Source organism: Gopherus flavomarginatus, chromosome 1, assembly GCF_025201925.1.
Source record: "Gopherus flavomarginatus isolate rGopFla2 chromosome 1, rGopFla2.mat.asm, whole genome shotgun sequence".
NCBI lineage: Eukaryota > Metazoa > Chordata > Testudines > Testudinidae > Gopherus > Gopherus flavomarginatus.
In genome coordinates this window covers 118,251,789-118,275,688 of record NC_066617.1, presented here as the reverse complement: position 1 = coordinate 118,275,688, position 23,900 = coordinate 118,251,789, and the positions used below count along the sequence as shown (strand labels likewise).

General features: G+C 41.2%; 1 protein-coding gene across 4 annotated transcripts in view; it reads right to left on the bottom strand.

Moving 5' to 3' along the window:
* CACNA1C (calcium voltage-gated channel subunit alpha1 C) overlaps positions 1–23,900 on the bottom strand; it is an 882,295-nt gene that overhangs the window by 415,442 nt on the left and 442,953 nt on the right. The window lies entirely within an intron of this gene.

The window sequence follows — 23,900 nt, the reverse complement described above, 5'->3', positions numbered from 1 at the left end:
AAAGGCACTGAGAGCAGCTTAGAAGATAATTGGCACTCAGCTGTCCCAGGATCAGAGCAGTCATCTAGATATCGATACTGAATCTGGGAGTGAGCCTGGGTTCACAGACATACTAGCAAGGCTCATGCTAGCCTACTAAAGACAGCTGTGTGACAGTGCCTTGATGTTGCTGCTGAGGCTGGAGCTCAGATTCTGAAGCCCATTCCTCATCCTAGATTTCAGAGCCTAAGCTACAATATCTACATAGCTACTTATAGCGTGCTAGCGTGAGCCCTGCCAACACAGGTCTGTGAGCCCAGGCTGGGAGGCTCATTCTCAGATGCTGTGTCAACATGCCACTGGACTCAAAGGGAAAGGACAGGTGTAGTCCTCAGAGCTACCAAGATTATATCTACCAACTCTGGTGAAGAGGCAAGAGGCAAGTGGCAGGGGGGCTCTAGTGGAGGGGTAAGGAGGTGAGCGGCGAGCCAGCAGCAGGGTGAGGCGGGCGTGTGAGGGTCTGGCTGCAAGTGGGGGAGTGCGGAGGCGAGCGGGGGTGGGGTGAGGAGGCAAGAGGCGAGCTGGGGGTGGTGAGGAGGCAAGCGGTGAGGCAAGTGGCAGGGGTGGGCCCTGGCGGAGGAGTAGGGAGGTGAATGGCGAGCCAGCAGCTGGGTGATGAGGTGGGTAAGGGCATCTGGCTGCAAGCGGGGGAGTGAGGAGGTGAGTGGTGAGCTACTATTAAGCGGGAGTTCTTGCAGAGGGCAGGGGGGTGTCTGTGGCAGGGGAGTGAGGAAGCCAGCGGTGGGTGGGGGAGTGAGGAGGGACATAGGAGATGAGCAGGGGGTGAGGAGGTGAGTGGCGGGCACATGGGCGGTGAGTGGAGCCCCTCCTTTGGGGAGGCTAGCCCCTGACTCCACCCCTTCTGCCCACACTTCCCTCTGGCAGCTGGAGCCCTGGAAGTCACAAGCCACCGCCCCCCCAGAGAAGCCACAAGACCTTTCCCCCCCACTCAACCTGCCTGGAGGAGTTCCCAGCCAGCCAAAGCCCTAAGCCCTGCCACCTGCCTGGAAGAGACCCGGGCCAGCCACAGCTGTGCATCCCCTCCCCAGACCCAAGCCACCCAGATATGTTTTTCATTATTATTTGGACTTCTATTATGTCAAAGCATTTTAAAATTTACTTCAGAATTGTTATACAGACAACTTTTACTAAAAAAGCAAAAGAAACAATAATAAAAAAGACAAGAACGTGCAAAGCACTTTATTTGTGTTTCTATTCTGTTAGGTCCAGTAAAGACTAGAGATAACTGTGCATGATTTTTATTATTGAGTCTGCAAAAAAAACCCCCAAAACCTTACATAAATAAATTACAATGATTTGGATGTATATATGTGTATATTACTTTATTAACTTTAGGAAAAATAAATAATTTTAGGAAAAAATGTCAGTGCAGCCACCAGAAAGAGTTGGTGGCCACACTCTGAGGCCACTAAAAATTTGTTGCGAGAATCCCTGCTCCAGAAAAACACAAATAAATGGATGAAACTTGTGGCTCAAGTAGATCCTGCAGTCTGACCAGTGAAATAATTCAGTGAGTCACTGCCGGATTTTGCATCTCTGTTTCAGAATATAATTGGCCAGTTCTCCCTGCCAGCTACTCTGCTAGATGCATGTATCACTGCTTTTCTTTGGTGGATCACAGCATTAAAAGAAGTCATTACAACATCTGACCCAGACCCACCCCTGAACCTCTAAGATTAACATTCAACTCTAGATTATTAACAGTAACACAGTGGCTAGCAAAGCTCCTGATGCTGTAGTGGATGACCAAGAACCACATTATCCAGTTCATCTGCACGTTAACACACTATTGTACATGCCTCAGAAATCTGTTTTACAGTAGCATACAAGCCTTTGTGCTTAAAAAGGCTGTCGTTTTCCATTAGATAATGCTATCTTAGCATTGCAGTATGCCCTGAACTTAATACAGGGGCTAACTAGGGAAATTACACATATATTAGGTAAATGTTACTTAGGCTATGTCTACACTATGCACCTTTTAGCGACACAGCTGTGCTGCTACAGCCGTGCCACTAAAAGGTGCACAGTGTAGCCGGTCTTTGTTGATGGGAGAGAGCTCTCCTGCAGATAAAATAAATACACCCCAAAGGAGAGCAGTAGCTTTGTCGGCCGGAGAGCTCTCCTGATGACAAAGTACTGTCCACAGCGGCCCTTTTCATCGGTAAAACTTTTGTTGTTCAGGAGGGGGTGTTTTTCTCACACCCCTGAATGACAAAAGTTTTACCGACTAAAGTGCAGTGTAGACAAAGCCTAAGTTACTTGGTGCAATTGTAAATTACAGTGGTCACCATTAACCTTCACACAGAGATACCCAAGACATTTCAGTTTACAGTTACAATACCAATGCTGGTAACTGTTTACAAATGTTGACTTTTTATAAGGTGACCACTCTACCTCCAACCTCACATTACTTATTGTTACTCAAAGAAATTGGCATGCAAGAGTAAATAGCCAACTGCCTGGCCACTGGCTCGGCAACAGATAAGAGCTCTAAAATGGTAAAAGGCTTGCTGATTCCTGAAATAGTCTTATTTAATGTCCCTGCTCTTCTCCCAGTTCCCTGGAGCTGAGTGGCTACTTGCTGTGCAAACAGTAGAACAACAAACATTGACAATTAAGTTCCATGCGCCCATTTGTAAAGTAAGTGTAAGCGGAGCTGTCAGAGGACCTCTAATAAAAATCAGTGTGTGATGGGAAGTCTTTATGCAGCGCCTTTTGATTACCACGCGCCTTTGTGTTGCCACATGCCTTTATCAGCATGGCATGAGGCCAGGCTACATTCTGCTCAGCAGGCAGCTAGCCTGTGTTAACTCCGCGGTGAGGAGACAATGCCCTAGCTAAGAAAAGTCTGTGAGAATACAAGAGGAACAGAGAAATGGGCTCAGCTGGGGAATAATGTGCTGGGAATTAGGCACGGCAGTGCTGCAATTGGGACTGAATCGGCCTTGCTAGGGACGAACAAACGTTTTTAAAACGGAAAGGGAGAGACTTCTCTTACTGCATCCCATTCCATTAAGGGCCTCTCTCTATGCCTCCATTGCCATAAGCACGCCCTGCGTAGATAGATCAGCCCTTTTGTTCCACCCCCGCCGATCACCAGTAGGGTTTGAGACCATAGTCCTCAGAGTGCTTTCTGAGGGGCTCCATGTGCAAATGGAGCCCAGCTATTTTGGTGGTGTTATTCCTTGTGCGTGGGCCAACTAATAGGTGGATCTGTGCATTGAGGTGGCGGTGTACTCAGAACAATTTTTAGGGGATCCATAAAAAACAAAACACTGTAAAATCCTCTGCAATGAACATAAGATACCAAACGCTGCTGAGCAGAACACAGACTTTATTACCCTCTCCATTTACACTAATGATTTTAGGAACCAAATCCAAAGGAAAAATATTACCCGGTTTTAAATGTGCAGATACTCTGAGACTATTTCAAGAGGCCACTTTTTATCCATAAATTAACTCTGCTTGGAACTGAGAAGGATTTTTAAAAAAAAATCATTGATTTATGTTCACTTCTTTTCTAAACCATAAACCTCAGCAGCTCTCCACTAAAAAGGCAGTGTGGTTTATTGGTTAGAAGACATGCCTAGGATCCAGGATGGGGGGTTCCAGTCCAGGCTCTGATGTTGACCTGCTTCATGAGTTAAGGGAAGGGGAGAATACCGACTGTACTTGACAATCATGGGGCTTAAATTGTAATGAAAGAGGTGCTGGGGCTCAAGCAATTTTTTTACTTCATAACCGATGCAGCAAGCCCAGAGGTGCTGGGGCTATGAACTGCCAAGCTCAAAGATAATGGGGCTCAGCCTTGGCAAGCCCCAGCTCAAATTAAGCACTGGGCTTAATCAACTCATGGTGATAAAGTGCTTTGCCATAATTGGATAGATGAACCTTCGATAATTTTCAGGTTTAAGTGCCATTCCTGGGTGAGCATCCAAAGTGACACTTTGCTCTAACAGAGCTCAATAGTATAATTTAGTGCCAGATTAACCCCTGGGGTTCCAGGATCCAGAGAACATAGAATTGCAAGATACCCTGCATTTCAACTCTTTTGGGAAGACCAGTTGGCACTATCCTAAAAGATGCCAGCCCACAGAAAGTGATTCATTTCCTCTCCTGGGCAGTCTCTGTTGGCAGGGATCTCATGCAGCTCCAACCTGAGTTTAAATATGTCCTTTCCCTGTAGAGTTCCAGGATACTGTTGCTGCCCTGGGGTTGAATGCCCTTTCCAGCTCAACGACCCTCTGGGCTGAAAGAGGGTGCAAACTGCATCCTCTTGTCCAGGGCCAGCTCCAGGTTTTTTGCCGCCCCAAGCAAAAAAAGAAAAAAAAAAAAGGGGGGGGGGCCCAGAGTGCCACTGTCAAAGCAAACAAACAAAATGCCGGCGTGCCGCCCCTTCACAAGTGCCACCCCAAGCACATGCTTGGAATGCTGGTGCCTAGAGCCAGCCCTGCTCTTGTCACCTTCAGAGTTAATCCAGTCCAGAGTGATAAGACAAAACACAATGGCAGATTCAGAGCGAAGTTGGAGATACAATATGGTAAAGAAAAAAGACAGAAGATACCATATGTTTTCAGCTGTCATTGAAAAATTTATTCAGTGTCTATGAGGCTGGAATGCAGGATGCATGTTGCAGATGGAGGGAATTGCAGAGCAGAAGGCTTTTGCTTGGCTAGTGGCAAGGCTGTGGCGCAACAGAGAAAAGGCCAGGCAAAATGTCTGGAGCAAGTGGGGAAGGGAATACAGAGAGAAACATTGACTTGAGCTGGTTGGAATAAATCTCTGGAGCACGTGCAAATGTTCTGTATCTGATTTCCGTGCTGGTTATTACAGACACTGGACACAAGCATCAGCTAGAGTAGCTGACATTTTAGTCAAAGTTTCTTTTCACCAGAGTTTACATTACAGAGAAATAGATCGCACATTTGTTTACTCTTAATTAAGACATAAATGTTAACCTATTGTTAATACTAATATCTGTTTCCAAAGGATTTTGGAATGATTACATTAACACCAAAAACCTCTAATCTCATTTTTCATTGCTGAAGATGTCTCTGTGTTGTCTATAATTCCTACTGATGTCCTGGGGTAATGATGGGAGTTTGAAAACATCAAGTACATGCAAGCAACTCTGAATGAACAGGCGTGGCATTCTGGGGCTTTTTTCCATTGGGAGTTAAGTTACCAACCCAGCACTACTTCTGAGGAGCTGACCAGAACTGTGCTACTTTCCCATCTCTTTCTTCCAACATCCTCCTTCCCATCTCACACATGCCACACAGCATTATTAGTTTTTAATATTTCTCTTGCAGTAGTTGCTAAAGGCTTCAATCAGGACCAGGTTCTCACTGTGCTAGGTGCTGTACTGTCCCTGTCCCAAATAAACAATTAACAAACTAAGAAATGTAAACATTACAAGTGTAACCTTTCTGCCAGGTGGAGTCAGCAGCACCTAGGGGTTACTCTTAAAAATACAAAACAGAACTGGCTCAAGTCCCCACCCAGTAATCTGGGAAAACCCTACCAGCATCCCTAGAGGCAATATTCCCTGTCTTGCAAGCATTGAATCTGTGTATAACAAAAAAGAACTTTTATTAAAAGGAAAAAGGAACCAAGCATTAATTTGTGACATCACCACAACCACATTCAAAAGCATGTGATCATAAGCAACCCGACCTCACACTGGATTGGGCAGAGTCCTTTGCCTCAGTTTCCCACCTTGCAGTGGGAAAGTTTGACAAATGTCCCTTTAACACATCACTCCGCTTTCTCTCTGCTGCAACCCACACCGAGCTGGCTGTCTTTGGGTAGCAAAGACCCAGAATTCAGGGATGTGTTCACATGATTCACCTCCTACCCCTGAGGGCATCAAGTAATCCCTCTGCTGCTGCCACTGTTTGTCTGCTACCACTCTCTGCTGCCATCAGCCACCTCTGCTTGCTGCTTCTACTTCATGTTCTGAGGTTCTGCCACTTAACTCAGCTCTTGGTGACTTCAGCTAGTAGTGGGGAACCTCACAGCCAGTGCAGTCTTTGTGTTGTCTTTCACTGTCCCCGCACAAGGTCTGAGCCTTAGCTCCTAGACCTGCTCAGAGCCATATCAGCTCTCAGAATCACCAACCAGAAACAAGGACTCTCTATTGAGTCTAATTAGCTCTTTGATTAAACACTGAAGAGGAGCTGGTCAAACAGTGTCTAGGACTCTTTGGGCAGAGCCCACACCACCGGATAGGGATAGGGACACCTACTCTCATCCACTCATCTTCACTAGGATTTGGCATTCTTACCCCCTGCTTAGCAAGCAAGGGTTTATTTAGATTGGATGACCCCTTCAATCAGCACATGCTAGGCATAGCTCTGCTGCCCTTTACTCGTACAATAAGGATAACAACATTTCATTACCACTGTATTTGAATACTAGAGTGATCTGTAACCCAAAACCAGCCAACATTCATCATTTTGGCAAAGTAGCTCCACCATGCTGCGCACCTAGGCAAAGTGGGCATGTCTATGCAAATAGGGTCTGCTCCTGTAGTCTTCCTCCAGCTCATCACTAGATGTCAGGGGAGACCTTGTTCAGACCCTGCTTACACAAGGCTCTCTCAGCTTTTCCCTCTCTCTCCAATACTCTAGTCCTCAACTATGGCATTTCAAAAACTATTTCTTATACAAGGGTTCTAAGTTATAAACAGGATGTCCTGCCCATGGATGGCCTTTAAAAACCTGCCAGCTTAACCTTAGTATCTGCATTATACAGTACAGTATCTGTATCTGCATTATTTCCTTGCACTTCCTTAAACATACAATAGGAAATACTTTGCATGCTGCAAATGCTTTGTTATGTAGGGCAGACAGTAATGTTTGAAGGGCCACTGCTTTTATGGCACTAAGTTATACACAGGTTCAGAAAGATGCATGGCTGATACCATAGGCTCTGTGCACTAAGAGAAGCAGCCTTTTCCTGACCGGAAGGAAGGAAATATAAACGTAACATTGGAAAAGGAGGACAAGGAAACTGTGAGTGAAACGATCTGTGTTTCTGGATTACAAGTTATCATAAGATCTGAGATATGAATATCCGCTCTGTGTGAATATGCTGGCCTAAAGCTGCAGTGAATAACTCTGACCTTTGATGCAACAGAACCAGATGTGTGCACTTACAGGATCAACTCAATAAAACATATGTTAAGACAGGGTGGTTAATGTTGGATTACTTCCAAAAGATACTATGTTGCTAAAGAGACATTTTCAGTTAAGTATACATGAGTGTAGCAGACAAGCATGCAAGAGACTAAAACTATCAAAAAAGCAAAAAAGTTTTTTTTCTCATGCAGCATTTTCACTGCAGAAAATGGTGAAACTTTTCTCTTTATTCAGCAGAGAGAGGACTCGTAAAAGGCTTGGCTGTTGAGAATTATTCCATTCACTTTTTTTTCTGCTTCTGAAACAGCACACACTGTACCTTCTTATACCTGTTCCCCAATCCAAAAAGATCTCAAAAACCCGGTGGTAGAATACTACCTAATTTTATCCTGCATAACCTGACAGGGGCAAAATATACAAAGAGAAGGCAGTGAATGGATCGCATGCAACAAATCTTGAGTAATCAGGGTGTTAAGCAAGAGAGGTCAGAATTGTTTAGCAAAGATTTTCAAAAGTGCTCAGCACTGGCCTAACTCTACTCACACTGAAATGGGTGTTTTACCACAGGCTTCACCGGGAACAGAAAGCTCAACACTGAGAGCTTTTGACATTCCCACTCTAAAGAATTAGGGCCTGATCCTGCAACTGACCATTCCATGGAAATACTATAATCAGTGGGTACTTTAAAAATGCTTAGAATCACAGATTAGTTTAGATGCATAGGAGTAGATGGATGAACAAACAGATGTGTTCTACATGTAGAATTCCCTTTGCCTTCAACATGGCAATTTCATACATCAAGTGCTTGTGAGAGCCAACTTTTAGTTATTTAAAATGATTAATATCCTGCCCTCGGTCCACATGTGTACCTCCCATGGATTTAGAAAGAAAGCAAGATATCAGTCATTGCAGCCAGTCCTATAAATGCTCTGCACTCAGAGCTCCCACTAAAGCCCTTGTGAGTTCATAGAGCCCTGGCCCGGTCTGATCCCAAGCCTTTTCTCTAAGGTGCTTTCTGAAGAAGCAGCCTAGGGGTTGGGAGGAGTTATTTTTGGGTTCACTAGAGATTACATTTTGTGGCAGAATCTGATTGTAAATGCAAGGGCAATTTACAAGGTGCATAAAGGCCCAATTCTTCATTCCTTTGCATGTTGTGTAATAATTTAGGATGACTTTCAGCGGCATTTGTGCTCCTAATTCACTGAGGTGAATATGGAAATCCCACCTTTGAACCAAAGTGTAAGTCATTATCATTTTGCGCTGGTAACATTTTTCACCCACTTTGCACTGGTGTAACAAGTACACAAGGTTTGGGGCAATGGAGAGACAGACCCAAGCAATTCAATTTGTTTTATAGATGATTGTGAATTGAAGTTTTGAAAGGGGTGCCCATGACATACTATTACTTGCATATTTTATAAATCTGAATAAATACATCAGTTTTTAAAGAGACATTATTAGGTGCACAAGAGCAAACTATCCCAATGTGTAGGAAAGATAGGAAGTATGGTAAATGACCACCCTGGTTTAACTAGGGGATCTTCAATGACCTGAAACAAAAAAGAGTCAGACAAAAAGTGGAGAGTAGGTCAAAGGATGAAGATAAAAAAAAAACCCCAACAACACAAGCATGTAGGGACAAAATTAGAAAGGCCAAGGCACAAAATGAGATTGAACTAGCTAGGGACATTTTACAAATATATTAGAAGCAAAAGGAAGACCAAGGACAGGGTAGGCCCATTACTCAACGAGGAGGGAAAGACAATAACAGAGAACACAGCAATGGCTGAAGTGTTATATCCCTTTTTAGTTTCAGTTTTCACCAAAAAGTTTAGCAGTGATCAGATAACTAAAATAGTGAACATCTGTGTAAATGGGATGCGAACGTTAGTGTAAATGGGGTGAATGGGGGGGGAAGGTGAGACTAACATAGAACAAAAAGAACAAGTTGAAAATTACTTAAATTAGATGGCTTCAAGCCAGTAAGGCCTGACGAAATACACCATAGAATATTTAAGGAACTGGCTGAAGAGATCTGAATCATTAGCGATTATCTTTGAAAACTCATGGAGGACAGGAGAGATCCCAGAGGACTGGAAAAGGACAAACACAGTACCTATCTAAAGAAAGGGGAATAAGGACAACCCAGGAAATTATAGACTAGTAAGTTTAATTTCAGTACCCAGAAAGATAATGAAACAAATAATCAATCAATTTGTAAGCACCTAGAAGATAATAAGGTGATAAGTAACAGTCAACATGGATTTGTCAAGAACAAATCATGTCAAACCAACCTAATATCCTTCTTTGACAGGATAACAAGCCTTGTGGATGGAGGAAGCAATAGATGTCATGTATCTCAATATTAGTAAAGCTTTGATAGTGTCTCACATGACATTCTCATGAACAAATTAGGGAAATATTGCCTAAATGAACCTACTATAAGGTGTCAAGTATCAGAGGGGTAGCCGTGTTAGTCTGGATCTGTAAAAGCAGCAAAGAATCCTGTGGCACCTTATAGACTATGCTCCAAAATGCTTCAAAACCTCTGTTAGTCTGTAAGGTGCCACAGGATTCTTTGCTGCTTCTACTATAAGGTGGGTGCACAACTGGTTTGAAAACCATACTCAGAAAGTAGTTACCAATGGTTCACAGTTAAGCTGAAAGGGCATATCAAGTGGGGTCCTGCAGGGACCTGTTCTGGGTCTAGTTCTATTCAATATCTTCATAAATGATTTGGATAATGGCATAGAGAGTACACTTATACAGTTTGAGAACAATACCATGCTGAGAGGGGTTACAAGTGCTTTGGAGGACAGGATTATAATTCAAAATGATCTTGACAAACTGGAGAAATTGTATGAAATAAACAGGATGAAATTCAATCAGGACAAATGCAAAGTACAATACTTAGGAAGGAACAATCAATTGCATAAATACAAAATGGGAAATGACTGCCTAGGAAGGAGCACTCCAGAAAGGGATCAGAGGGTCATAGTGGATCACAAACTAAATAGTTTTCAACACTGTTGCAAAAAAAAACCCCCCAAAACCAAAAAACCAAGAAGCAATATAATCATTCTGGGATGTTAGCTGGAGTGTTGTAAGCAAGCCATAAATAGTAATTTTTCCACTTGACTCAGCACTGATAAGGCATCAACTGGAGTACTGTGTCCAGTTCTGGGTACCATATTTCAGGAAAGATGTTGACAAATTGGAGATAGTCCAGAAGAGAGCAACAAAAATGATTAAAGGTCTAGAAAACATGACCTATAAGGAAAGGTTGAAAAAACCTCAGTTTGTTTAGTCTGGAGAAGAAAAGATTGAGGGGGGACATGATAGCAGCCTTCAAGTACGTAAAAGTTGTTATGAAGAGAAGGGTGATAAATTGTTCTCCTTAACCACTGAAAACAGGACAAGAAATAAAGGGATTAAATTGCAGGAAGGGAGATTTAGGTTAGACATTAGGAAGTTTTTCCTAACTGTAAGGGTACAGTAACAAGTTACAAGTTTTCAAGAAGTTAGACAAACACCTGTCAGGGATGGTCTAGATAATACTTAGTCCTGCCTCAATGCAGGGGACTGGACTAGATGACGTCTGCAGGTCCCTTCCAGTCCTACACTTCTATGATTTAACCATTAATAGACTCTGAAGAGCCACAGTTTTTCTTTTAAATCACCTATCAAAGGCCCTTCATGATGGTGCCTTGTTCTTCTAACCAAGGATGGCTAGACATACTCTATTACCCAACAATACTATTGCTGAGTCAGCCAAGGTAGACTGGTTGTTGCTCAGAAGTGACACCCGGAGCGCCTTCCCGACCCTTATTCTCTTCAGAAGTTCAGGACCTGAATTTAAATGCATTCTCATTTAGACAGATGGCTTACTCTTTCATCACTTCAGATGGTCAATTTTACCACTTGCTGTCTGATCACTGAGCTTAAAATCAAGATCTGGGGAAGTGTGGTACAGTGGGTAGGGAAGAGAATGGAAAGTCAGGACTCTCTTTCTATTCCCAGCTCTGCCACTGACTTACTGTGTGATCAAATCAGGGCATCTCGTAGATTGAGCCATTGTTATCCTTGTTTCCTAAAAGAACTCATGTCTCAATGTGTGCGCCAATTATGTTACTTCAGTCACAGCTACGGTATAGTGCATTAATTATTATAGCATTCAACTTGGAGAATATAAAACTATTATGTTTCTATTCTATTTAGGTTCTTATTATAAGCTCATCACTGAGGTATCTGAGCATCAAGGTACCATTTCAATATAGCTGGAACAAGGAGGCTGTGTTTGGGTCCTGATTCAGATTAGCTATAGGCTAGTGATGTGGTTTGGGTTAGGCGACTAATCAGGTCTAGGAATTGAGTTTTGGTTCAAATTAGACAGTGCCTATATTGCATGAATTATTCTTTCCAGACTTCAGTTCCCAAACAATGGAAATCCTATAAGTTCAGTGGATCTTTCAAGATTTCTCCTATTTTGGACTAAAACTTGCCAATAATGGCTGTTCTCTAGATTCTGGCTATATATGATCTAATGGCAGAAAATAGGTCCCTTCTGGGGTTTTTTTTGGACAGGCTGGGATCTGGAGATTCAAATCCAAACCTCTAAAGTACAAAGAAATTCAGATTCTACTTTCTGGTTTCAAGTTCATTATTTCAATTAAACAAAAAGCAACGGCTATGCTATATTCTTATCACACTGATCAGACTTTCCCCTCTTCCCACATTGTCCAGGCTGGAATTTCCCCAAGCAGAGGGCCAGCCTTAGGCTTCTAATCGTTTAAATCCTCAACACAAAGATTAAGTTGTTCATTGGCCTTGTGCTGTTTTTGTGACAAGGGGAGATTTCAAGTGTGGAATTTTTTGCAGGTTTCCCTTAGCTGGTTTCAGACATAGATGCAGTCCAGAAAATTCTCCCAAGGTTAGAACAGCCATTTGTGGTGCTATCCTCAATTGCTGAAAGCACCAACCAATGATTAAGGACAGAATACCAGAGGCATCCATTTAAATCAAAGTGGCTTCAGTATGACAGCTACATCTAATAGATCATCATGGAGCGTATCGTGTCTCATTTGGCTCCCTAAATTACTTATATGAATTACACATTGGCTGCTCACCACACTTAGGTGTTTGGATTCATTCACAAGCTCAATGAGATATAGGAATCTACAAGCCATAAAACATTTCAGAGCTCCATTTTACTAACAACACTTTATTATTATTTAAACAATCCCATGCAGCCTAACCCTTTTGAACTTGAAAACATGTTGGTGTTAAATTGTCGAACATTTCCCTGTCCAGGAAGAACAATGAATACAGTATGCATGGGAGGGGAATTTTTGAATAACCCATAATGATAATGCCCCTGTAGAGGTTTCTAGCAGTGCTCCCTAGCTGCTAAATCTTGCTATGCATCAGGTATGGCCACCACCTTCACCATACAGACTAAACACAAAGAAGACCTTGCAATCAGATAGCTGAAACAATAGTAGTTGCACTCAAAAACACAAACACATGGAAAAACATGAGTGGAAGCTGAATTACCTGGCCCAATGGGTTTCAAATGCAGGGCTAGGATTTGGATTGTGGAACTGTTTTTGGTCTGTGTGAGAGAGAAAGAAAAAGACACAGCACAAAGCTGAAGCACCACAAGCCAAGGAACAGGAAAGAAGACAAGGAGGTCCAGCCTGGAAGCAAGGTGTGGGGCCTTGGGAGAAACCTAGATAGGCAGAATGCTGGCTGAAAGAGTTTGATGCTTTGAGCATGGACAGTGTTTCCTACCACTTGACTCCTGCTGTGTTCAGTGTGCATTCTTTTTAAATAATCAAAATTGCATCAAAGAAATACCTATCATCAAGTTCTCCTCCAAATGAGAACCGCCTGCAAGACCCAACATTTTTGGATAGCCACTTAGGTCAAAATGGCTAGCAGGCACCCTAATATGTGCCCAGATGTCCCAAGGGCATGTTGGGCGCTGAGGTCTTTTGAAAATCTGGCACTAAATCCCTTAGTGGTGAGAGGAGCTGATAGTCAAGAAGTCTGAAAAAGGAGATCTGACAGGTGTCTGGTCTTTCAGAACATCCCTTCTTAACAAGATCACAATCCTGCAAGTTACTGAGTGATTCCAGAATGTTGTAGGCTGTACGAAATGCCCTGTTGAAGTCAATGTGAGTTTTGCCACATTTTTCGTGGGAAAAGGATCACTTAGGTGATGTAAAGTGTGTGCAAACCTTTAAATTCCCTGATGGGGATACTACAGAATGGGGGAGTTCCCAGCAAGAATGGAACCAGCAGAACCACATACTATGCCTCTCTCCTAGCATCCCCTGGCACAGGGGATGTATTGGGAACAAGAAGGGATAGGCAGGGGAAACATACAGAGTTCAAAGCATTCTGGCAATCCCCCATCGTATTCAATGCCTAAGGAACAATAGCTAACTAGCACAGTTTAGAGCAGCCGTAAAATTGCTCTAAACTGCTCCAGGGTCAGAGCAGAGAATCAGGGAGCTGTAACTGACTCCCTGATAAGAATATGACCCTGAGGCTGTGCTGTGCTGGCCCAGTGGGCATAGAACTTTCTCCTTCTGTAACCTCATATAGCCTATCCCTCCCCACTTCTAAAATACATCTTCCAGAGGCATTTTAATCTGATAATTTGTGTATTTTATGATGCTTTAATTTATGTTTTTAATCTGCTATGATTCTTTTATAATTGTTTATGCAGAGCAGTGAATGCCTCAGCAGGGAATGCTTTATAAATAAATGGAGATATAAATAATCTAACTTCTCCCTCCTGAAATTTCTAAGCAAACAAGGTGGCCCTAAGGTCCCATTCTTCCTGTTTTAAGGCTATGGGTCTTTTTCTTTCACTTGTTTTTTGTGTGTGTATGACCTTTCCTTTTCATGAGTAATATAAGGGCATATTTCACATTCTGTTCACACAGCTCACAGCAGACAGGGAAAAACACAACTGGAAGGAGAGAAAAATGAAGAGCCCTTGCAGCTTCTTCATCTCCAACTATCTTTCCTTTTACGGCGCAAAGAATTTGAGGTTCTGTTTACTACTCTGTAGTAGTTTTATGTTATTTGTTTGCTGCTTGAATGCACAGGGTACACAAAATGAGAGAGCCATAAGGATCTCTGACAACCAGCAAACAAACCTCATTATATTATCTTAATGGAAAGCTAATTGGATGATTAAAAACAACTGTGACCTGCTTAGTAGCCCTGTGAATGGAGATGAGTCTCTAAGATTCACGTTGAATAGACAGAACTTACAAGTCCTGCTGCAAAGTGACCAGCTTTTCTTTGGGAAAGGAGAAGTGAAAGATGCACCAAGTTTTAGCAGTCACGGCTAATTTATCCTCCCAGAAGTTGAGATTCTGGGCTTGATTTTCACAGAGTCTTTTTTTCAGGTATGTACTTTTTTCCCCCCCATCTCTGTATGTTTGTTCACCTTCCAGTCAGTAACACCGGTGAATGCAGGGGAGGATGAATTCTAACAGCTGTGTGTGCAGGTATTAGAATCTATCAAATGCCCAGGTTGAAAAATGCACTCACAGTTGACTTGAGGATACCCACAAATGGAGACCAATTTGAAATGTCTTGGGGGGGAAAAAAATCACACACTTTGTGTCGTTAAAAAAGGCTCTTGCTACCAAAGTATACGAACATCACTTAGGAAAGGAAGGTGACGACACTGGCCATAGTGAACACACCTGATGACACTTTTGCTTTAAAAATTCATATATATTCCTCTAGAGATACATAAGCACATATAGTTGTGTGTGTACATATATATAATATTTAGATTATAAATTCTTTGGCATAGGAAATGTTTATTAATGTGAGGCACCTAGCATACTTATGGATATTTAAAAAAGTAAAAATGCATACACCTCTCTCCTTTTGAAGGAAATTCTGCTCACTTTCCCATGTAAAATTTCCAATGAAGATAGGGAATGTTTTGAAAGAGCAAGGTGAACAGCATTTGGGTCCTTATAGTGAAACAAACATTACTAGAAGCAGAGTAAAATGTTACTGGTCAAAGAAAAATCACATCTAATTTAGACACATGCTTCCTGGAAGCAAGTCTGGATTAACTGACATAGTTTTGTTTGTTAATTTATATATATTTGAAGAGTTAATTTATAGACTAAGCTGTAATTTTATTTTATTTTCTTCTAATCACATTTTTAGAAGCATGGTTAGGCTTCTACAGACTGAATTGCACTGGAAACAAGCAGATGATGGATTACAGTGGTATAATTTTAGCAATTTTAATTCCTTTATCTGATTTCCACTGTTTTAGAATTAATTTACATTTGCAGTTAGATTGGCATTCAATAGAAAGTCACCTCTTCTTATTCTCCTCTAAGGACCATATTCTGTGCTCACCTCTCTGCAGATGGCTCCCATTGACAACCATTCATATGAATCTAGGTTGAGGCCAGAATTTGGCCTGCCAAGTCTGTAAGGCACTGTTTTCTCGTGACATTACAGGTGCCAATCATTAGGGCTCCTTAACAATTCTGACATCAAGCTACTGCCATTAGCCCAAAGCTGTCTCTGGGTTAGGTGGCACCTCTGATTCCAGTAGTTAAGCCCTAGAATTCTAATGGTTTTATATTAAGTTTTGCCAAATAAATTTTAAAATCATAAAATGAAATGTAGAGAATTTAAAATTTCTTACGAAATGAAAAATTCTGATAGTTTCAAATTGAAAACTTCTGAAAGGGAAAATGTGAACATTTTCCATTAGAAATTAATGAAGGTTTGAATTCATCCAACATTTTGACATTTGCTCAGAGAGGAAGTCCAAGAGTGGCTATTTTGAGTTTCTCTCTCAATGTGTTGATAGACAAGGGAAGCCAAAGGGAGGGTGCACTGTCTTCAGCTTGCCACATTTAAAAAAAAAAAAAAGAAAAAAAAAAAAAAGGAGAAAAAAAATCAACTCCAAGTCACAGTAAAACAAAGCAAAAATAATCCCCCAGTGCATCATGGATGGGGGAGAAATGAGGAGAAGGTGGACCAGGAAAATTATGTGAAAGAAATGGTTGCACTTGCTTGGTAGCCTAGAGGTACCAAAGGAAGAGGGTTGCCGTCCATCATCTGGGACCATTTTTTTTTTGGTTGCAGGGAAGTCAGATTCACACATAAGCAAGGAGCAGGAGTCAGGGACCAGTGAAACCACCTCTGGAGGAGGTGCCTAGAGTTCTCGGGAGGTATTTCGAGGACCACAAGCAGCAAACCCTGCCTGTTCCCCTTACCCTAACACTACTTCAGTTCCCACCCATTCTTCCATTTCTGGATGGAGCCCCAATCAGTCTTTCCTTTCACTGCTGCACCCAGGCTCCTTTTGAGAGAAATCTATGGAGCGGATTAGCACCATGGAGCTGGGGGGTAAATGTTTGAGGAAAATGGGGCCCTAGAGTAGAAGAACTGCAGGGTCCAATGATAAAAACACCAGCTTCAAATCCCTGTTCTCTCATGCCAAAGGTTTCGGGGTATGACACAGCAGCCTACAGGAAACCCCATAAACAGACAGTGAGACCCACAATATAGAAGGTCTGCCCTGAACAGCTCAGGCAAAGAGCTGCAACTTGCAATGATCAGTGAGACAAACAGCCCAAAATCTGTTCCCTCTTCCCAAAGATCGAGATAACGGAGGTTTATGGCTCAGTAGCACTATAGGGAACCCCATGAGAAGATAGTCATTTAATGGATCTGGGCCTAGTGCCTAGCCCCAATCCAAACAGAACAACATTTCACTCTTTGATTTGCTGCTCAGCTGACTTGATCACATGCCCTCGCAGTATTTACAGGTACACTTATCCACTCATGCACCACCACACAGCAACATGTGAAAAAACTCAGTCACCAATCACAAGTGAAAGAGTGGCAAATCAATTTCTGCAAAATTTAAAAAGTCATTTTCTTTAAAACAGAATATAACTGACATTTTTTGAATGGAATTTTCATCAAAAATGGGAAATTTTGAAGAAATCAACTAGGGCTGTCAATCATAGTTAACTCACCCAATTAACTCAAAAAATTAATCATGATTAATTGCAGTTTTAATTGCACTGCTACACAATAAGATACCAATTGAAATTTATTAAATTTTTTGGATGTTTTTCTACATTTTCAAATATATTGATTTCAATTACAACACGGTATACAAAGTTAACAGTGCTCACTTCATATTTTTTATTACAAAGATTTGCACTGTAAAAATGGCAAATAGTATTTTTCAATTCACCTCATACAAGTACAGGATAAAGAGGTTGCACTAAAATAAGTGCAACTTACAAATGTAGATTTTTGTTGTTACATAACTGCACTCAGAAACAAAACAATGCAAAACTTTAGAGCCTACAAGTCCATTCAGTCCTACTTCTTGGTCAGTCAATCACTAAAACAATTAAGATTATCTCCCATAAATGTAAACAATGCTGCCTTCTTTATTTACAATGGCACCTGAAAGCGAGAACAGGAGTTCACATGGCACTTTTGTAACCGGCATTGCAAGGTATTTATGTGCCAGTTATGCTAAACATTTGTATGCCTCTTCATGCTTTGGCCCTTCATGCTTCAACCACCATTCCAGAGGACATGCTTCCATGCTGATGATGCTTGTTAAAAATTAATGCATTAAATTTGTGAATGAACTCCTGGTGGGAGGGGGGTCAATTGTATGTCTCCTACTCTGTTTTACTCACATCCTGCAATAAATTTTATGTTATAGCAGTCTTGGATGAAGACCCAGCACATTTTAAGAACACTTGAACTGCAGATTTGACAAAACACAAAAGGTACCAATGTGATATTTCTGAAGGTTGCTACAATGCTGGATCCAAGATTTAAGAATCTGAAGTGCCTTTCAAAAATCTGAGAAGGATGAGGTGTAGAGCATGCTTTCAGAAGTCTTAAAAGAGCAACACTCCAATGCGGAAACTACAGAACCTGAACCACCAAAAAAAGAAAAAAATTCTTTGGCTAGTGGCGTCTGACTCATGATCAAAATGAACATGCAGCGGTCTGCATTGCTTTAGATGGCTATCGAGCGGAACCCATTATTGGCATGGATACATGTCCTCTGGAATGATGGTTGAAGCATGAAGGGACATATGAATCTTTAGTGCATCTGGCACATAAAGATCTTGTGACGTCGGCTATAATACTGCCATGTGAATGCCTGTTCTCACTTTCAGGTGACATTGTAAACAAGAAGCAGGCAGTATTATCTCCTGCAAATGTAAAGAAAACCAGAACATATTTGTCTGAGCAATTGGATGAACAAGAAGTAAGACTCAGTGGATGTGTGTAGGGTCTAAAGTTTTACACAGTTTTATTTTTGAATTCAGTTATTCTTTGTACATAATTCTACATTTGTAAGTTCAACTTTCATGATAAAGACATTGCACTACAGAACTTGTATTAGGTGAATTGAAAAATACTATTTCTTCTGTTTTTTACAGAGTAAATATTTGTAATCAAAAATATAAAATGAGCACTGTACACTATATTGTGTTGTAATTAAAATCAACATATTTGAAAATGTAGAAAATATCCAAAACTATTTAAAAATTGTATTCTATTAACAGTATGATTAATCATGATTAATTTTTTTAATCACTTGACAGCCCTAAAATCAACATATTTAGGCCTGGTCTACACTATGGGGTTAAGTCGAACTTAGCAGCGTTTGATTGATTTAAAAATAAATGCGTCCACACAACCAACCTTGTTCTGTTGACGTAAAGGGCTCTTAAAATCGACTTCTGTACTCCTCCCCGGAGAGGGGAGTAGCACTAAAATTGACTTTGCTGGGTAGAATTTGGGGTAGTGAGGATGCAAATTGACGGTATGGCCCTTCAGGAGCTATCCCAGAGTGCTCCAGTGTGACCACTCTGGACAGCACTTTCAACTCTGATGCACTAGCCAGTTACACAGGAAAAGCCCTGGGAACTTTTGAATTTCATTTCCTGTTTGGTCACTGTGGCGAGCTCAGCAGCACAGGTGACAATGCAGTCCCCTCAGAATTTTAGAGTGTACAATGTTTCTACGCTCCACCTATCATCTCTGTCCCTGAGGTTATTGCAGATTAGAATGCGAAAAAATGCACTCGCGATGACATGTTTTCCGAGCTCATGCAGTCCTCCCGCATTGATAGGGCACAGCTGAATGCATGGAAGCATTCAGTGGCAGAGGCCAGGAAAGGACATGATGAAGCGTCTGTTGGAGGAGAAAACAGACATGATGATGAAGTGTCTGTTGGAGCTGCAGGAAAGCCAACAAGAGCACAGACCCCCACTGCATCCACTGTATAACCACCTGCCCTCATTTCCACGTTCCATAGCCTCCTCACCCAGACACCCAAGAACGTGGGGTGGAAGAGGGAGGGTTCCAGGCATCCAGCCACTCCACTGCAGAGGATGGCCAAAGCAACAGAAGGCTGTCATTCAAACAATTTGATTTTCAGTGTAGCTACAATAAGCAATGTAGCCTTGTCCTTCCCTCCTCCCCCACCCCACCCCGGCTATCTTGTCTGTTATCTCATTTTTTTTAATTAATAAAGAAAGAATGCATGGTTTCAAAATAATAGTTACTTTATTTCGAAGAGGGGAGGGTGGTTGGCTTACAGGGAATTAAAATCAACAAAGGGGGTGGGTTTTCATCAAGGAGAAGCACATACAATTGTCACACCGAAGCCTGTCCAGTCATGAAACTGGTTTTCAAAGCCTCTCTGATGTGCAGCGCACCTTGCTATGCTCTTCTAATCGCCTTAGTGTCTGGTGCAAAACAATTGTCTGCTGTTGCTATCATGGAGGGAGAGGTGACTGACAAAATGTACCACAAACCACTCACAACAATGTTTTTTGTCCTAACAGGCATTGGGAACTTAACCCAGAATTCCAATGGGTGGCAGAGACTGTGGGATAGCTACCCACAGTGCACTGCTCCAAAAATCGATGCTAAGCACGGTAGTGAGGATGCACTCCGACTTAATGCACTTGATTGCGTATGTCCACACTGACTGTATAAAAATCTATTTCTAAAAAATTGACCTAGTTTTGTAGTGTAGACATACCCTTACAAGAAACATTTCAACTAACAGGACTACATGGGTGTCTTTTTTTCAGACCAATTCTATCCCTGAAATCTCTATTCTCATATATGGATGTGGTTCCTGGCTAGACTACATCTTCCATATTACACTGCAATCTTCCCGGTGATTGAACTAGTGTTCTGCATCATGGGAATCATACGATCAAAATGGATCATGGGGAATGTAGTCAGCCAGGTAGTTCAGTCCACAGAAGAGAATGGAGACATGAGGCAGCTGAACTACAACTACAAAATCATAACAGTGCAGAGGGAATACCAGTTGGTGTAGAAATAAATATTTTGATCAGCTTAAGACACTGAAACAAAACATGTAAATTCAGGAATATCAAACAATTCATTTCAATAAAAAAAAAGTCAAAACAAAGTGTTCTGACATTTCCAAACCCAAAGTCTTTCAGAACTTCCCAATCTAAAAAAATAAACATTTCAAATTGGGATGAAAATAATTTTTGGAATATCAGAATTTCCCATGGAATGGAAATTTGGATTTTAAAATAGCTCAACTACTAGAGGATAGGACAGGAAATCTGTGAGATAGGCTGAAGCAAGTCCCTGGAGAGTTTTAAAGACAAGGAAGATGATTTTGAACAGAATTTCAAAATGAATAAGGAACGAGTAGAGTTGTCATGCTGTATTTAACCATTTTTGTATGGTTGAAAAGACTGGCAGCAGCATTTTACATATGTTGGTGTTCAGAAAGCTGAAGACTGGGGTGACCGTTGAGAAGAATTGTAAAAGTTTGGGCAAGAGGACCGGACAGTTGGGGTGAGAGGATTTCACGATGGGTAAGGATGTGGATAGGTATGTATATATTTTCCTAGTTATCCTAAACCCCTAAAATCATTTTCATGGTCACCCAGAAAAGATTGAAAATGAAATAATTGGAAAAAACTGACCATAGGTGGTTAGGAATTTAATAAGTTACAAGGTGCTAAAGGAAATTCAGTCAGCCTGATTATCTTGTGGTTAGTTTGCAAAAGATTACTTCTCAGGGAGTGGGCAGGGAAGAGAATTTTCTCCATATACTGTAGGCTGTTGGAAATTCTGTTCAAAGGCAAAATTAGATTTCAGATGGCCTGTTCATGGATTCTAAATCCTAACCCTAACCAGAATCTCCTTTCATCTATGACATTTCAAACAAATCCTTATTATGCTAATGGATCAGCAGATTCTCATAGACTCTAGGACTGGAAGGGACCTCGAGAGGTCATCGAGTCCAGTCCCCTGCCCTCATGGCAGGACCAAATACTGTCTAGACCATCCCTAATAGACATTTATCTAACCTACTCTTAAATATCTCCAGAGATGGAGATTCCACAACTTCCCTAGGCAATCTATTCCAGTGTTTAACTACCCTGACAGAACTGATCTCCCCGGGGAACTGATCTCCAAGAACTCATCCAGATTTCCTCTACATCAGAGAGAGACACGAGCTCCAGACTCACACACTTTGCCAAATGGATTGAGATTTCAAAGGTTGTGTGTTCACTGATGAAGATAAGATGTCATGCTTTGCGTTTTCACTTACTCATCCTCCACCGTGCAGTCCCCCACTCCACTGCATGCCCTCAGGTGCTAAGCAAACAGGATTCATATTGTTCTGCCTGAAAATTATTTTTAATGCTATAAATGGTATACGCTGCTGCACTGGATCCCTTCCAAGTTCTGTATCCTTACTCGTTGTTCTTGCTGATCTGTAATACACTAAACACATCATTTTTTGCCATTCTGTTGGCTAAGTGCCGACTTGCATCCCAGAAATAAAAGGCTGCCGATACTCATACTTGAACTCTCATTTTGGTGGTGCATAAATATTTTCTTGTGCTCAGTATGTATCCCCTCATAACCTTGCAGGCTCTGCACATTGTCATCCTGTGACATTCTCTGGCTGTTTACCCTGCTGCTTCTTGTACAGTTTAGGTCATGCACATCAAAGCTAGGTTTATATCTGCCAGTGCAAAAGTGGCAGGAGCTGATGAACTTCTGAATGCTGTTGCAAGACAAATGTTCTCTTATCACACTTATCTCCCAACCAAACGTGCAATAGTTACTATATTTTAGACTTCAGCTCCCACATTAGAGTTAGAGAGATCATGTTAAAGGTTGCAAAAAATAATCCTTTACCTGTAATACCAATGAGATTAAGATAAAGCTGTTAAAAGTTCCCTTGTAACATAATATAGTTTGAGAAATTGAAGCCAAAAATGTCAATCCTGTAAATGCTTTACAAAATTCAAATGGACCAAATTCTGAATGAAGTCCTTAGTTAGACAAAACTCCCACTGACTTCAGTGAGAATTTTGTATGAGTAAGAACTGAATAAACAATGAGCAAATGCATAAGGATGTGGCCCATTAATACCACAAATATTCTCATACTGAGATTTTAAAAGAATAATTGTATTGGTTTAGGTGCTATTTTCACTTCATTGCCTCCAATCCCTTCAAATGCAGCAGTGTACTAATGCAGCAGAGCCTCAAAGTGAAACTGACAAGCAACACAAATTAAACCAAAAAAAATAAAAAAATCTATTGTCAGGAAGAACACAGGACAAAAAAAAAAGCTAATGATGGAAAAACAAATTAGATTTTAATAATTCAGTTTTAGTGATCTAAGGTATTATTAATAACACATGGAAACAGTGTTTTAGAGGCAATGGGGATGTACAATTGCCCCCAACTTTACTTGGCTTTGTGAGTGCACAGCATTTACAAATGTGCACAATATTTTTGTTGAAACAGTTGGATAAAATATGGCCTTTTGATTGAATTTCTGCAAACATTTTTGCTCTGGCTAAAGTTTTGTTCTTTGATGGGAAAATGTGTCAGTTTTGGGTTTCTATTTTTCCCCTTCGTAATTAGTTCCACATTTGCCTCCATTGCTTTCTCTAGAGAAGCGCAAGAAACCTTCCCCAGTTAACCTGTCAGAGTCCTGCATCAGTGCCATACATCTAATTATCTCTCTTCTAGCAACAATATGGTATTTATCTTTCTTTCACAATATCTGTCACTCTCACATCCTTTGTTTCTCCCCCTTCCTTCCCCAAACCCTCCCACTTTGTCTTGCTTTGCTTTATTTCAATCTCTGTTCTCAGTGACTAAAAGCTGATGCATGATAAACAAATTAGACTGTCATTCCACTGGCCTTTGACAACAGGGCCATAAAATAGAGTAATCTAATGAGTTTCTTTAATTTTAATTAGTTTTCTTTCTGCAATCATTCCTTTAATGAAAAGTTCAATTACAAGTAATGGATGCCATTAGCCTCCTTGTACTAGAAGCTCAGCTCAGCTAAACTCTCATACAGCAAAGGGAAGCAGAGACAACAGCACAGAAGTATTTTACAGAAAGTCAAGGGGCAAATTCATCCCAATATAAGTTCCCTAAAAATCAACAAATGAACTCATCAGTTTGTCCCATTAGTTTAGCTCTTTAAATTATCTATAATATTGGTTCATTACAAGTTGCATCTATTGTAGGGAAGAGATGTTTGGGTTTTGAGTTTAGCCCATTTGAACTTCGGGTTGCCAGGTGTCTGGTTTTCAACCAGAATGCCTGG